General features: G+C 36.2%; 1 pseudogene; it reads left to right on the forward strand.

Moving 5' to 3' along the window:
- LOC107593076 (DNA annealing helicase and endonuclease ZRANB3-like) overlaps positions 1-16,170 on the forward strand; it is a 76,939-nt pseudogene that overhangs the window by 17,573 nt on the left and 43,196 nt on the right.

Here is a 16,170-nt window from a genome sequence, read left to right on the forward strand (position 1 = left end):
TATATATATATATATATTAGGGGTGGAACGGAACACAGATCTCACGGTTTGGTACGTACCTCGGTTCGAAGGTCACGGTTCGATACGATTTCGGTACAACAGGGGGAAAAAAACAAATATACTATGCTCGGTTTCTTTTCATTTATTTTGAACAGACAAAAAATTCCACCTAGATGTGAAAATACTAAATATTATTGCATTAGGTTATATATATATAAAATCTGCAGTACATATATACCTACAAGGAATAAATTCTTGAAATATATTTAATTTAGGTTACAGATAAACAAGAGAAAAAAACAGTGCGACACGTTACGTAACCTATATACGCCGAGTTTCAGTTCATTATTGTGACGGGCTTAATTTGTTCACAGAAAGGAAACTCAAATGGCAGAAAGCGACATCCTATTTGTTTTCTTTATTTTACAAAAGCACAATGTTTTGTTTTCATTGTGAGTGTACACAAATAAAAGCGCCCGCCTGTGTCACCGTTGGAACGAGACCGAAGTACAAATCCTACAATTTACATAATAAGTAATAGTTTAGCATTCAGATACGTTACATCGCAAATATAGAAATATTATGTAATATTTGGATTTGTGCCGAATGAGAGAGGTAGAATACACGAGCACAAAGCTCCATTTCGCAAACAGTTGAGTGCACAAGCCTTTAAAGTATACTCAGAATTAGAATCAGCACATGGAATCAGCACATGGTCACTGTCTAGTGGGCTTTGTTTTCAAGTGCGTGCAACTCATGACATTCGCTGTCCTTCTGCTGGCGGCCGGTTATCAAACAGCATTGCATTGCTGTGGGCTCCCCCTTCTGGATTGGGGTGAATTGCCTGTATTCGTTGTAAGGCCTCATGCACCGAACCGAGATGTCCGTACCGTGCTGGTTCGGTACGAATACATGTATCATTCCACCCCTAATATATATATATATATATATATATATATATATATGTGTGTATGTAGGCTATGTATTCATTTATTATTATTATTACCTAATACCATATTACCATATTACTGTCTAAATAAAGATGGATTTGTTGTTTTTACAATTGTTACAATACATTGTCCTCCTGTTGAATGTACTGTTGTTTGGAAAGCACTGTATTTGTACACCGTATGCAAATATCATATCAGCATTAGCTAAATGCGCCGGTGACAAGGGAGTGCGTTTATAACGGCCGCCCCGTACGTCGTTGCTGGAATCCACATTAATAATAAACCCAAAAGAGCAAATAAACAAAAAAGATGCAAAGCTCTTTCATTTTGTGGCCCTGCATGTATCTGCTTCATTTGTTCCCAGTAAATTCTTGAACATCGGCCAACACATGAGCAATTAAATTTATTCCCCTGAAAGAATTCGCAGAAGATCAGTGTCTCTCGGCATTACTTAAAAAAAAGAAAAGAAAGAAAGATGAAAAAGAGGAAACATCTCCCCTCTAATGAGTAGATCCAGCATTTGAACAATGGATGCGGGCGACTCGGGGAGCAGGGTGACATTTCACTATCCAAAATGAGGAACGTTATCACCAGGATATAAACGAACGTTGTAGGCTGTTTTACTATTTGTTTGCATCTGTCTTCAGGTGGCATTCGAGGAAACTTGAGATGTCTGTGGATTTGTCATATAGTAAACGCTAGGAATGAGAGGAAAAGTGTGTACAAGATGTTCATAAAACACTTTTTTATGTGTTCTTTTCTTTTGAAGTTGTTTGATGTAGTATGTGTAATACTGTACTGTACTGTAATGATCACAATCCAAAGCTGCCTCCCCAGTCTACTCGGATCATTCATCAAAAATAAATGGCAAAAAAAGCTTTATTCAGGAATGTCAACATTAAAACTTTAAATGAAATATATATTTAATACACACAAGTCTTTTATGTCTTTCTACTATCTTATATAAACAATTTAATATTACATTCTTAAATCCTTATTTAAACATTTTAAAATAAAAAAATAAAACATTTAAATGTATTTTAATTTGTATATTGTTTTTTTTATTTTTCCTTAAACATTTTAAATATTTATTTAAAATGATAAAATAATACATTTATTTTATATTTATATATTGTTTCTAATTTTTTTTTTTACATAAACCGTAACGTTCCATATTTTAAAATGTTAGTGTAATATCTGTATATTTGATTTCTTAATTTAATGATTATATTGACTGTATTAAATAGTTTCCAAATATTTAAATTCACTCAAAACATTTTGAAATTGACTCGTGAAGTACAGGAACAAAAACAGCTTGTTTAATTCAAAGGGTTGTAAAATGGTCATTTTTTTGGTTGACTGTTATTCTAAGTAGACGTCTGGAGGGAGCGAGAATTAAAAATGTAAAACTACAAAAGTGTACAATATGGGTCTTTGTAACGTTTTGTTGCTGCATTGATTAGGACTCAAGTGGCCCATATCTTCAACGACAACATGCTGAGCTCAGGATGCTGGGTAAACTTCATTTAGGGGAGCAGCTTGATTGATTCACGGCCTGTATTAGTTGGTTATTGGGGTCTTAAATGAATGGGCATTTTAAATAAACCCCTGTACACCGCAGCTCCACACACCTCTGCTTCGGGATTGAGTTTTTCCATGCCGTCGGCTGCCAGCGAGAAATTGGCCGAATTAGAATCAGCACATGGAATCAGCACATGGTCACTGTCTAGTGGGCTTTGTTTTCAAGTGCGTGCAACTCATGACATTCGCTGTCCTTCTGCTGGCGGCCGGTTATCAAACAGCATTGCATTGCTGTGGGCTCCCCCTTCTGGATTGGGGTGAATTGCCTGTATTCGTTGTAAGGCCTCATGCACCGAACCGAGATGTCCGTACCGTGCTGGTTCGGTACGAATACATGTATCATTCCACCCCTAATATATATATATATATATATATGTGTGTATGTAGGCTATGTATTCATTTATTATTATTATTACCTAATACCATATTACTTTTAGTTTGTATAAATAAAGATGGATTTGTTGTTTTTACAATTGTTACAATACATTGTCCTCCTGTTGAATGTACTGTTGTTTGGAAAGCACTGTATTTGTACACCGTATGCAAATATCATATCAGCATTAGCTAAATGCGCCGGTGACAAGGGAGTGCGTTTATAACGGCCGCCCCGTACGTCGTTGCTGGAATCCACATTAATAATAAACCCAAAAGAGCAAATAAACAAAAAAGATGCAAAGCTCTTTCATTTTGTGGCCCTGCATGTATCTGCTTCATTTGTTCCCAGTAAATTCTTGAACATCGGCCAACACATGAGCAATTAAATTTATTCCCCTGAAAGAATTCGCAGAAGATCAGTGTCTCTCGGCATTACTTAAAAAAAAGAAAAGAAAGAAAGATGAAAAAGAGGAAACATCTCCCCTCTAATGAGTAGATCCAGCATTTGAACAATGGATGCGGGCGACTCGGGGAGCAGGGTGACATTTCACTATCCAAAATGAGGAACGTTATCACCAGGATATAAACGAACGTTGTAGGCTGTTTTACTATTTGTTTGCATCTGTCTTCAGGTGGCATTCGAGGAAACTTGAGATGTCTGTGGATTTGTCATATAGTAAACGCTAGGAATGAGAGGAAAAGTGTGTACAAGATGTTCATAAAACACTTTTTTATGTGTTCTTTTCTTTTGAAGTTGTTTGATGTAGTATGTGTAATACTGTACTGTACTGTAATGATCACAATCCAAAGCTGCCTCCCCAGTCTACTCGGATCATTCATCAAAAATAAATGGCAAAAAAAGCTTTATTCAGGAATGTCAACATTAAAACTTTAAATGAAATATATATTTAATACACACAAGTCTTTTATGTCTTTCTACTATCTTATATAAACAATTTAATATTACATTCTTAAATCCTTATTTAAACATTTTAAAATAAAAAAAATAAAACATTTAAATGTATTTTAATTTGTATATTGTTTTTTTTATTTTTCCTTAAACATTTTAAATATTTATTTAAAATGATAAAATAATACATTTATTTTATATTTATATATTGTTTCTAATTTTTTTTTTTACATAAACCGTAACGTTCCATATTTTAAAATGTTAGTGTAATATCTGTATATTTGATTTCTTAATTTAATGATTATATTGACTGTATTAAATAGTTTCCAAATATTTAAATTCACTCAAAACATTTTGAAATTGACTCGTGAAGTACAGGAACAAAAACAGCTTGTTTAATTCAAAGGGTTGTAAAATGGTCATTTTTTTGGTTGACTGTTATTCTAAGTAGACGTCTGGAGGGAGCGAGAATTAAAAATGTAAAACTACAAAAGTGTACAATATGGGTCTTTGTAACGTTTTGTTGCTGCATTGATTAGGACTCAAGTGGCCCATATCTTCAACGACAACATGCTGAGCTCAGGATGCTGGGTAAACTTCATTTAGGGGAGCAGCTTGATTGATTCACGGCCTGTATTAGTTGGTTATTGGGGTCTTAAATGAATGGGCATTTTAAATAAACCCCTGTACACCGCAGCTCCACACACCTCTGCTTCGGGATTGAGTTTTTCCATGCCGTCGGCTGCCAGCGAGAAATTGGCCGCTGAGTTCAGGTGTGCGGGAAATTATATTGAGCAATGTGCACTGGCTAGGAAGGCCCTGCTTTCACAATATTGCCTGGATCAATACGCGCCTCTCTGGACATCGGTTTAGGGAAGAAATTAAAAACGTGATGCAGAGGGTAATTATTTAGAGACAACTGATTCTGGTGTTTGGGTGGGTCATCGTCATTGAACTCTGAAACTGTAAGTGTGATGTGCGTCATTAGTTTTCATTTCTGTTTTGCAGGTGCATGATTGCAGATGAGGTAAGAGCGTTTCGATTTTCTTGATTCTAATTCACTTCGGTTTTTTAGAGAGTCTAACCACCATCTTCTCCATCAGATGGGTTTGGGAAAGAAGATCCAGGCCATTTCGGTGGCGTATATCTTCAAACAGGAATGGCCTCTGCTGATTGTGGTGCCTTCATCTCTGAAATACACTTGGATTGAAGAGCTGGAGAAGTGGATTCCCGAACTCGACCCCAGAGACATCAAATTGGTGGAAAGCAAGACCAATACAATGTAAGACAAATTTAAGTTCAATAGAGCTCATCACTTGGGTTCAGGAAGTGAACAAGTGAAAAATTGCATTGATTTTCTCCATAGTGAAATGGATTCTTAGAGTTAACATCGTAAGTAATGATATTTACACCTTATATGTATGTGTGTGTGTGTGTGTGTGTGTGTGTGTATATAATATTTAGTATTATTAAAAAAATCTAAAGTAAATGTCATAATATATGCGTGTTGTTTCCATAAAAAAAAATCTGCTTAAAATCCGTAATGCTTAAACGCATACGTTTCAGAGACATTTTTAAAAGAGCACACCATCTTTAAAACATTACAGAATATTTGCAGAATATTTTTATATTTTTTTTTTAGGGGAACTGCATGTAAAATATTAATATTATTTTCATATATTTATTTTATATTCTAGTTTTTATTTAATATTATATATATATTATATATTACTGTTTTATTTATATTTATATTAATTATTATATGCATTCTTATATATATTATTATTTGATTTATTCAAAAGAAGTAACTGCCACAATGTTTGAATATTGCTTTCATAATAATAATAATAATAATAATAAAAGTTGCAGTATATGCGTGTTGTTTCCATAAAAAAAAATCTGCTTAAAATCCGTAATGCTTAAACGCATACGTTTCAGAGACATTTTTAAAAGAGCACACCATCTTTAAAACATTACAGAATATTTGCTGAATATTTTTATATATTTTTTTAGGGGAACTGCATGTAAAATATTAATATTATTTTCATATATTTATTTTATATTCTAGTTTTTATTTAATATTATATATATATTATATATTACTGTTTTATTTATATTTATATTAATTATTATATGCATTCTTATATATATTATTATTTGATTTATTCAAAAGAAGTAACTGCCACAATGTTTGAATATTGCTTTCATAATAATAATAATAATAATAATAAAAGTTGCAGAAGCTTTTTTGAAAGAGCACACTTGAAAACATTGCATAATATATATATATATATTTTTTTTTTAATTTTATTATTATTTTATATTATTATATACATTATATTTTTTTATTATATATTTTTTTTATATATTCATTTATTTAAAAGAAGTAATTGTCACAATATTTGCATATTGCTTTTCCAGTACACACATGCATTGCAGAGACATTTTGAGAGAGCGCACCATCTGGAAAACATTGCATGCTATTTCAAGAGTCATATTTATATCCAAACAACCACTAAACAACCTAAAAGGAGGAAGTTTAATGACGTATAAATTGTAGCTACATTTAGACACACACCGAATGGGCATCTTGGTAATCGATCGTTTAAGTTTGTTTTGCAGTCCCTGAAAAATTTTTATTATATTTTTTTTTTATATATTCATTTATTTAAAAGAAGTAATTGTCACAATATTTGCATATTGCTTTTCCAGTACACACATGCATTGCAGAGACATTTTGAGAGAGCGCACCATCTGGAAAACATTGCATGCTATTTCAAGAGTCATATTTATATCCAAACAACCACTAAACAACCTAAAAGGAGGAAGTTTAATGACGTATAAATTGTAGCTACATTTAGACACACACCGAATGGGCATCTTGGTAATCGATCGTTTAAGTTTGTTTTGCAGTCCCTGAAAAAAAGGGGGACATCGGTTCGTTGGGATCCAGTGGACCGTACTAGAGGACGTCTGCACTGGTGACCGAGAAAGATTGATTCTTTGTGTGAGTTTAATCATAGTGGCAACATTGATTCATCAAATTTATGACTGAGTATGACTTTGCAGAAGCCTCCGGAAAAGTTAGGAAGAAATCTCTCGATTTATTAATATTTTTTCCCCCCTGTGTGTCACACTTTTATGAGTAGCTTTAGAAAGTTATGAAATCCATTCTTGCAGATTTTCAGCCTGTAGAAATACAAAACGGAAGTAAAATCTCATGTTCAGTGACTACAAAATTATACCACAATACAAATTACACGGCAGACGTATGAAATCAAATAACCTCCCTGGAGAAATATTAAACAAATCCTAAATTAGCTCATCTTTTACGGCTACAAATCTGGCACAAAGAATACTTCAGCTCTATCTTAGGACTGGGAGAGAGCTTGCAAGAGCTGCCCTTCCACAGAGGATGCTGGGATTGATTGTACAGCCTGTGCAGTCAGAGGGTCATGTTGTCTTTTTGCCTGTTATTGATGCTTCTAAAAAGAGGCTCACAAATTGCTCTGTTTACCCTGAGAATTCTGGCCCGGGGTTGAGTCGACCTGTAAAGTCGTTACCATGGCAACATCTCCCTCTGAGCTTGATGAAGGCCTGTCAGCATGGTGAATGATATTTTAACTCTAATGGCTCACATAGTGCAAAGCAGGAGCAAACATCATTTTCTTTCAGTGTATGGCTGGCATCTTTAGACAGTCTGTATCGGAAAACTATGAGGCTAAAAAAACGTTAAATGCTTTTACGCCCAATGAAAACACTAATAATGTAAACTATTATAAATATATCTAAGTGTACACAGTTTCTGTTGTGACAGATTTGTAAGTTTGCAAGTCGTGACCCAAAATTATTTTTGTTTTAGACAAAAAGGTAATGCTAAATGCTAATTGTAACTAACCATATAATTGATTATAGTTATTTTCGACATTTGCTGTTGATGTCAAAGCCCATATGCCCAACCTAACCTAACTTCGTTTTCATGGAGATGTTGTGTGACATTTCTAATCTGAAAATTTAGCTGTTGTGGTTGTATATATTATAGTATAAAAAAGTTAATTCTGTAATGCCAATTGCAATGCATAACATTTGTAATGTGATGCATTCGCAAGTACAGCTGGAAGCTGCAAGGTTAAAATTTGTAAAGTTAAATAAAATCTTTAAATATTGTTTAGTAAATTAGTGGAAAACCTTATTTTGTGCTTGTATAGATTGTGTATGAAGCCTGTAGTTAAGTCTTTTAAGACAACAGACATACATAGTATAATATAGAAGTCAATGGCTACCGGCAACTGTTTGGCGAGTAAATGGTGACAGTTTTCATTTTTGGGTTAACTATTATTTTAATATTGTATTTTTCCACAACCGTCACCTTGGTTACATCAGCAGACATGTTGTTTTTGTGGTGGACAGCAGCCATTTTGGTGTTTTTTTAGCATTATGACTCGAACAAAAAGTACAAGGTACATTTGAGAAAGCTAATAAGAATTTTGTTGCACATTTGAATTCTTAAGTTGTTTTGTTGTTGATTTGTAGGAGCATTGGCACTGGCAAAGTGACTATACTTGGGTACGGGCTGCTCACGACGGACGCAGGCCCCCTGCTGGAGGCCCTGAACAAACAACGATTCTGTGTCATCCTAGTGGATGAATCCCACTACCTGAAATCTCGCAACGCAGCTCGTAGTAAAATATTGGTGCCAATCATTCAGAACGCCAAGCGTGCCATCCTTCTAACTGGCACCCCGGTGCTGGGCAGACCAGAGGAGGTACGGTTTCCTCCAAATCTGTTTGTCATTTGCTTTGATTTATTAAGCCATTTGGTAATATGCAGCATGGTTTTGTTTGAGCTAAACCAGGAGGAGATCTTGTCATTAGCTGACATATTTCCCATCCTCCAGTCATCGCTCATGTCACCCAAAATTGCGTGTACGATAATATAATAAGCTAAAAGTTTTGATAAGTTTCCCCTGTCAATATTACCACTAAGTTATTAAAATCATTTATTTTACTATTGTACTCACTACAAAATTATCCGATTACTACATGGAGTTCTTGTGCGGCACATTAGTTTACATTAGGAATAAACATTTATAGTCATTGAAATTTGTCACAGTTACTATCTCGCTGGTCTAATGACTCGCTCGCAGCAAAATTAAATTAATCAATCAAACAAGAGATCATTTTCAACATTGATCCTTTTATACGACGCAGCCCAGTAATTTGACACCAGTGTCGGATATTTTATCTCATTTCATGTGGTTTTGTCCACCTTGTTCTGTTTGCCTCGATATTACGCTGGCGGGGGTGTTTATTTAACCCATTTAACCCATTGACCTCTGTTGAGGCGGACTATCAATGCCAAGGGGTGACGTGAGAAGAAATGTGGGGATTTTAAGTGATTTTAGAGCCACGGCTCTGAATGAGATGGAGGGGAGAAAGAGAGCTCTTTCACAGGTCTCAAAAGCACAACGCTCATCTCTGCTGTTATTACTCTGTCCAGAGGTGTGCCAGTAATATTTGTAGTTTCCACAAACACCCTTGTCCTCACACTGTCTCATTCTGTACCTGTCTCTCGCTCACTCTTTTTGCACAGTCCTTTTTTTCTTTTCTTTTTTTACATTGTCTGGGTCTTTACTTTCATGTCACAATTTGTGACTCTGCAATGCCAGTTTTAGAAATGCAAGAATCAGACTGCTGTATTCTAGTAGATTTTAATCAGAGTGGATACATTTAAAGGGATAATTCAGCCAAAAGATAAAAATGAAATGAAAATTAGAAGTTGCTCCAAACCTGTATAAATGTCTTTCTTCTGTTGAACATAAAAAAAAGATATTTTGAAGAATGCTGCTAATCAAATGGTTAATAGGCCCCATTGACTTCTATAGTATGGAGAAAAATACTATGGAAGTCAATGGGGACCATCAGCTGTTTGGTTACCAACCTTCTTCAAAATATGTTCTTTTGTGCTCAGCAAAAGAATGATTCTTACAAGTTTCGAACAACCTGAGGGTGAGTAAATGATGACAAATCTGGGTGAACTATAACTTAAATTGAAGGAGTTAAAACTTACAACAATATACTCCTGTGTACCTGGGTGTCAATTGTTCAAATATTTCTATACATTTCCAGTGAACAAAAAACATGGCCAGTGAATTCTGGAAGACTTTGGTCAGGGTGGACGCCATATTTAGTTTGAAGTAAACGAAAATGACTCTTTAACAATGTGTTGTGACGTTGCGTACACAAGTGTCAATCGTTCACTGAAAATGTTTTATTTCCTGATTTCTAGTTCCGCTTCTCAAAGTCAAGTCATTCTTAAGAACAGAACTAATCTTTGTGCAAATATTCACAAAACCATTTTTAATATTATGAATTACATTTGTAAATCATTTATGAAATCACTTACACACAAAGAGAATGTAACTGCAAACTGTTCATAAAACCATCCTAATGAGCAGAACAAATTTCTTTTGAAATTGTTCGTAAAAACCATTCCTACAAGCAGAACAAATTCATGAATAATTTCTCAGAAAATTGTTCACAAAACCACTTATGAGCACTTATTGAGATCCAAGATGGCGCCGCATATGGCTGCCTCGATGTGGAGCTCTTCAGTTGTTTTAATGTTTTTGTTAGTTTTTCCTGTCTGTTGTTTTTCAAACACAATAAGTTTTACTAGGGATGAACTGCTGAACATTCGGGATACACTGACAAAGGAGATCAGAATGGCTAAGAGGAGCTACTCTAAAAAGTTGGGAAACCAGTTTTCAGCAAACGTGAGGTTGAGGAAAGGTCTGAAAGACATCACAAACTACAAGATGTCATCCCCCAGCACTGAGGTGAATTAACAACTTACTGAAGACCTGAATGAGTTTTACTGCAGATTTGAAACTCCCGGTCTCACACCCCACTCCCGCTCTGACCATCTCTCTACACAGCCATTATCACCTCCAGCAACCCCCCTCTCCCCCTCCTGCACTTCAGATCAGTGAAGATGATGTGCGTCAGGTCTTCAGGAAACAGAAGAGAAGGAAAGCACCAGGCCCAGATGATGTTTCACCAGCCTGTCTGAAAACCTGTGTTGACCAGCTGACCCACATCTTCACACAGATCTTCAACAAATCACTGGAGCTGTGCAAAGTCCCTGCCTGCTTCAAACGCTCCACCATCATCCCCATCCCAAAGAAACCCAAAATCACAGGACTGAATGACTACAGCCCTGTGGTCATGAAGTCGTTTGAGAGACTGATGTTGGCTTATCTGAAGGACATCACTGGACCCTTACTGGACCCTCTGCAGTTTGCTTACCGGGCAAACAGGTCTGTGGATGATGCAGTAAACATGGGACTGCATTATATCCTTCAACATTTAGACAAACCAGGGACTTCTGTGAGGATCCTGTTTGTGGACTTCAGTTCAGCCTTCAATACAATCATCCCAGCACTCCTCCAGACCAAACTAACCCAGCTCTCTGTCCCTAGCTCTATCTGTCAGTGAATCACCAGTTTTCTGACAGATAGGCAACAGCTAGTGAGAATTGGTAAATTCACATCAAACAGCTGCACCGTCAGCACTGGCGCTCCTCAGGGGTGTGTTCTCTCCCCACTGCTCTTCTCCCTCTACACCAATGACTGCACCTCTACTGACCCCTCTGTCAAGCTCCTGAAGTTTGCAGACGACACTACAGTCATCGGCCTCTGCATATAGAAGAGAGGTTGAGCAGCTGGCTGTTTGGTGCAGTCTTAGCAACCTGGAGCTCAACACGCTCAAAACAGTGGAGATAATAGTGGACTTCAGGAGAAACCCACCAGCACTCTCCCCGCTCACCATCATGAACAGCACTGTGGCTGCAGTGGACACATTCAGGTTCCTGGGCACCACCATCTCTCAGGACCTGAAGTGGGACAATCACATTGACTATTGTTAAAAAGGCCCAACAGAGAGAAGTTCAACCTGCCACAGGAGCTGCTCACACAGTTCTACTCGGCCATCATTGAGTCTGTCCTGTGCACTTCAATAACTGTCTGGGTTGGCTCAGTTACAAAATTAGACATTAGAAGAATACAGAGGACGGTTTGGACTGCTGAAAGGATTACAGGTGCTCCCCTGCCCACCCTTCAAGAAATGTATACATCCAGAGTGAGAAAAATGGCTCAGAAAATCACTCTGGATCCCTCACGTCCAAGCCATCTCCTTTTTGATCTCTTACCATCTGGTCGGCACTACAGAGCACCGAACACCAGGACAGCCAGGCACAAGAAAAGTTTCTTCCCCAGGCAATCTACCTCATGAACAGTTAAATGTTCTCCCTACTGTTACTACCCTTATTCCATTCCTTGTAAATTCTATTCTATTCCATCTATATACCACAACTGTACATACAATTTTTGTTCACTTCTGTATATATATATTCAGGTTCCTGGGCACCACAATCTCTCAGGACCTGAAGTGGGACACTCACATTGTCTCCATTGTGAAAAAGGCCCAGAAGAGGTTGTACTTCATTCGCCAGCTGAGGAAGTTCAACCTGCCACAGGAGCTGCTGAAACAGTTGTTGTTGTCTCTGTGTACTGAAAGCTTCCGTCACCAGAACTAATTCCCTGTGTGTGCAAACATAAAGAGCAATAAAGCTCTTTTTGATTCTGATTCTGAATGCAAATAATTCACAAAACCATTACGAACATTAGGAATTCCATATGAAAATAAACCATTCTTACAAGCGGAGCTAATTTCTGCAAGATGTTCGTAAAACTATTCTTACAAGCAGAGCAAATTTCTTTGCAAATTGTTTACAAACCATTCCTAAAAAACAATCTTTGTGCAAATCATTCACAAACCATGATGAACATTACAAATTCATATGTAAATCATTAACAAAAAGCCATTACAAGCTAATTGTTTGTGCAAATCATTCTAAAAAAAAAAACATTATGAACAGAATGGTGGAGCTAAACTCACCGCAGAACGTTGATTGGTTGACTAGAATCGTCACTTTTGAGTGATACAAGGGGATAAAGCGTCCTTCACTCGTTCCGCTCTGCTGTCCATGAGTGTTGAGCTTATTTACATCAGAGTGCGCAAACACAAAAATATAACCGCGTATTTAATAATTTTATATTTTCATACAGACAATAGCAGTTTCTCAATATGCGATCTTGTGGACTTGTGAAACGTCATTGCCCAAAAACCCGCGTAATTTTCTAAATATTACTGTTATTGTGTCATGAAATGTAGTTTTAAGGTTTTTTCAGGCGAAAATGTAATTGTTTAAAACTCAAATCTGCGGTTTATTTATAAAGATAGCTCCTATTTGCAAATTTGCTATGCCGATTTCGGCGATCAGCGGACGCTCAGTGCTCATGTATCCACATAGAGCAGCTATATATATATATTTCTTTTTTTTAATACTTTATTTATTAAGGTTTTGGGTAGGCTATATTTAAAAGGCATTCGTGGTCTCATGAATCTATTGTTTATTCCTGGTCATATCGTTTTGGCTGAGCACAAAGTTATGTTTAACTTTATATATTTATTTTGAACTTTACCGTAGTACAGCGCTGACTTTGTAGCATACGTTTGACTGAACTGTTTGCTTTTGTCTTTATTTCCTCTTATATAAGCCTCTTATACTTTGTACTTATACTTTTATAATGGCTACTATTGTTCATTAAAACTGACATTTAACAAAAAGAGGCAGAGTTGTGCTTATTGTCGCGGTTCATTGTCGATCGCTACTTTCCGGCATAGCCTACACCACGCCTATCAAGTACTATTAGAAGTGGAAACGCAAGCCTGATTAGGGTTGCCCATACCGAATCGTACTGTACTGTACCGTACCGTACCGCTCAGTGGAAACAAGCCATTAATGTACAATATAGCATTCAAATGTCAATTTAATAAAAAGCATCAATGGCAAGCAGTTTAAGTACATACAAAAGTTTAACAATAAAAATGGCTATATTTATTTAATTAGAAGACTAACACAAGTTGTTTTGCACTAAATTCTTTATTTAGCGTTACTGTTTTGTTACTGTTATTTATTCCTCAGGCAACTTGAGGAAGTTGTCATTTTAGATGCTGGGAGAAATACAAAGAAATATTTTTGTAAAACCATTCTTACGAGCAAAGCAAATTTCTCAGCATCCTGACATGCGGAATGAATGTGTGAAAAACGTTCGTAAAACAATTCTTAGGAGCACTGCAGATGTCTGCAAATAGTTTGCAAAACCATTATCATGAGCAGATCAAATGTATGCAAAATGTTCGTAAAACCATTCTTAGGAGCAAATTGTTCACAAAAAACATTCTTAAAACCTTACAAAGTAGAGCAAATTTGCAAAACCTTACAAAGTAGAGCAAAAATTGTATATTTATTTGCACCTTTCATACAATACAGCACAAAGTACAGGTCAGAATATACTGTAAAAATAGCGTTCATTTTGTCAGCCATTTTTTATTTAGTCTTAGTCCTGTGTCAAATGTACTTTTTAGTTATCTTATTTAGTCAACCTTGTCTTGTTTTTGTTTAGTCAAGTTTTAGTCGACTAAATGTCTGAGCATTTTAGTTTAGTTTAAACAATGAAAACTTGTCACATTTTCACCATGCTGTATAATGGTTAAACTGATCAAGTTATTTTTGCTCAAAATTATAAAATCGCAATGATTGTTGTCATTTGAGAAATGTATTTTTACATTTCAGCAACTGCACTTTCACCAATAAGCACAAACCATCAGAATGTGGACTCGTACACATGGTTCATTTTACCTCATCTATAGTGTAATGATTTATTACAGGCTATTTAATATATAAATTAATATCAAAGACTTAGATATGCACTCTCCCTGTCTACATTATGAAAACTGGCAAAAACAAACAAAATTATAACAGTAAAATTCTTAAGAGTAATTCCAAATTGCAATAATGTTTCATTAATTTAAACAACAGTGGTTGAGTAAGTGCATTTATTCAGCAACCACAATTGCAAACAATATAGTCGAGATCTCATGACAGAACACAGACTAACTGAATGACACTTTCATTTAAGCCAAACATCTCACATGGAGATCGCTAAAATCCAGCTTACTTGTTTGTCCGTGTTTTCAGATCCTCGTCGGCGCTTCCGCTATCAAGAACGAGTGCGTGTGTGCATGGTTGCCAGATTTGGGGATTTTGAACTATGCACACATGAAAACTCGCGTAGTAGAGGTGTGTACAGCAGTCCGCAATAATATTTTGTCTCCTTTTTTTCCCTATGAAAATAAAAAGCGATTGTGTAGTTTTTATTTTTTAGAATACATTTTAGTCTTGTCTTTTATCGTCAACGATATTGCATGTTGACCTAATTGTTGTCTCGTCATTGTCTTCGTTTAAGTCATGGGAACAGTTTTCGTCATAGTTTTCATTAACAAAATTAACACTATGTAAAAACAAGAGGGGGGAAAAAAGCACATGTCAGGAATCACGATGTCAGCTTAACATCGGGATATCTGTCAGCCATCGGTGATGGACGATGGCATCGTCTATCGGCCCAACCCTAATAACTACATATTTTTACTCCAAGCTTGTATTATAGTGTCGATCGAGTGTTTGAAATAACTTCCTTCTATGAACTGATTCTTGTTTTATAGTATTCTATTCAGTTATAAAGGCCATGTCGATTAGCATTGCAAAATAAATATACATTATCCATATGAAAATACCCGAGATGGCTTGAATAACAGACAAACCATATACTGTTATAATCGTGTGCTGATTCTCATCATGATTCATCATACTAAATATTTCTTGCGATGTTTATACGGTCATCAAGGATACGCAGAGCGAATGTGGGCAGCCACGCCATCGTTTTCATCGTTTCAAAAGTCTCCGTTTTGGTCCGTTTACACTACAACGCAACCCCGAAGCTACTAAAACGGGGTCTGCAGCATTTTCGAAAGTCTCAGTTTTCGAGGGAAGAAAACGCCTGAGTAGTGTAAATGACAGGCGTAACCGTAGCAAACGTTATGCGTTTTAAAACAAAAACGCACCAGTGTAAACCTACCGAACCCCCAACTGCTCCCTGAGTGCTGCAGCAAAAATGGAGCCTACTGCTCCGGGTGTGTGTTCACAGTGTGTGTGTGTGTGTTCACTACTCACTGCTGTGTGTGTGCGTGCACACTTGAATGAGTTAAATGCAGAGCACAAATTCAGAGTATGGGACACACTTGGCCACACGTCACATCACGTGACACCCCTCAATCTGTTTTTGTATAGTATTTCTCAATCTACAGTGTCTGTCTGTCTATCTACAGTATATATATATATATATATATATATATATATATATATATATATATATATATAATCTCTCTCTAT

The sequence above is a fragment of the Sinocyclocheilus grahami genome, unplaced genomic scaffold, assembly GCF_001515645.1.
Source record: "Sinocyclocheilus grahami isolate Dianchi unplaced genomic scaffold, SAMN03320097.WGS_v1.1 scaffold163.1, whole genome shotgun sequence".
In the NCBI taxonomy this organism is placed as follows: Eukaryota; Metazoa; Chordata; class Actinopteri; order Cypriniformes; family Cyprinidae; genus Sinocyclocheilus; species Sinocyclocheilus grahami.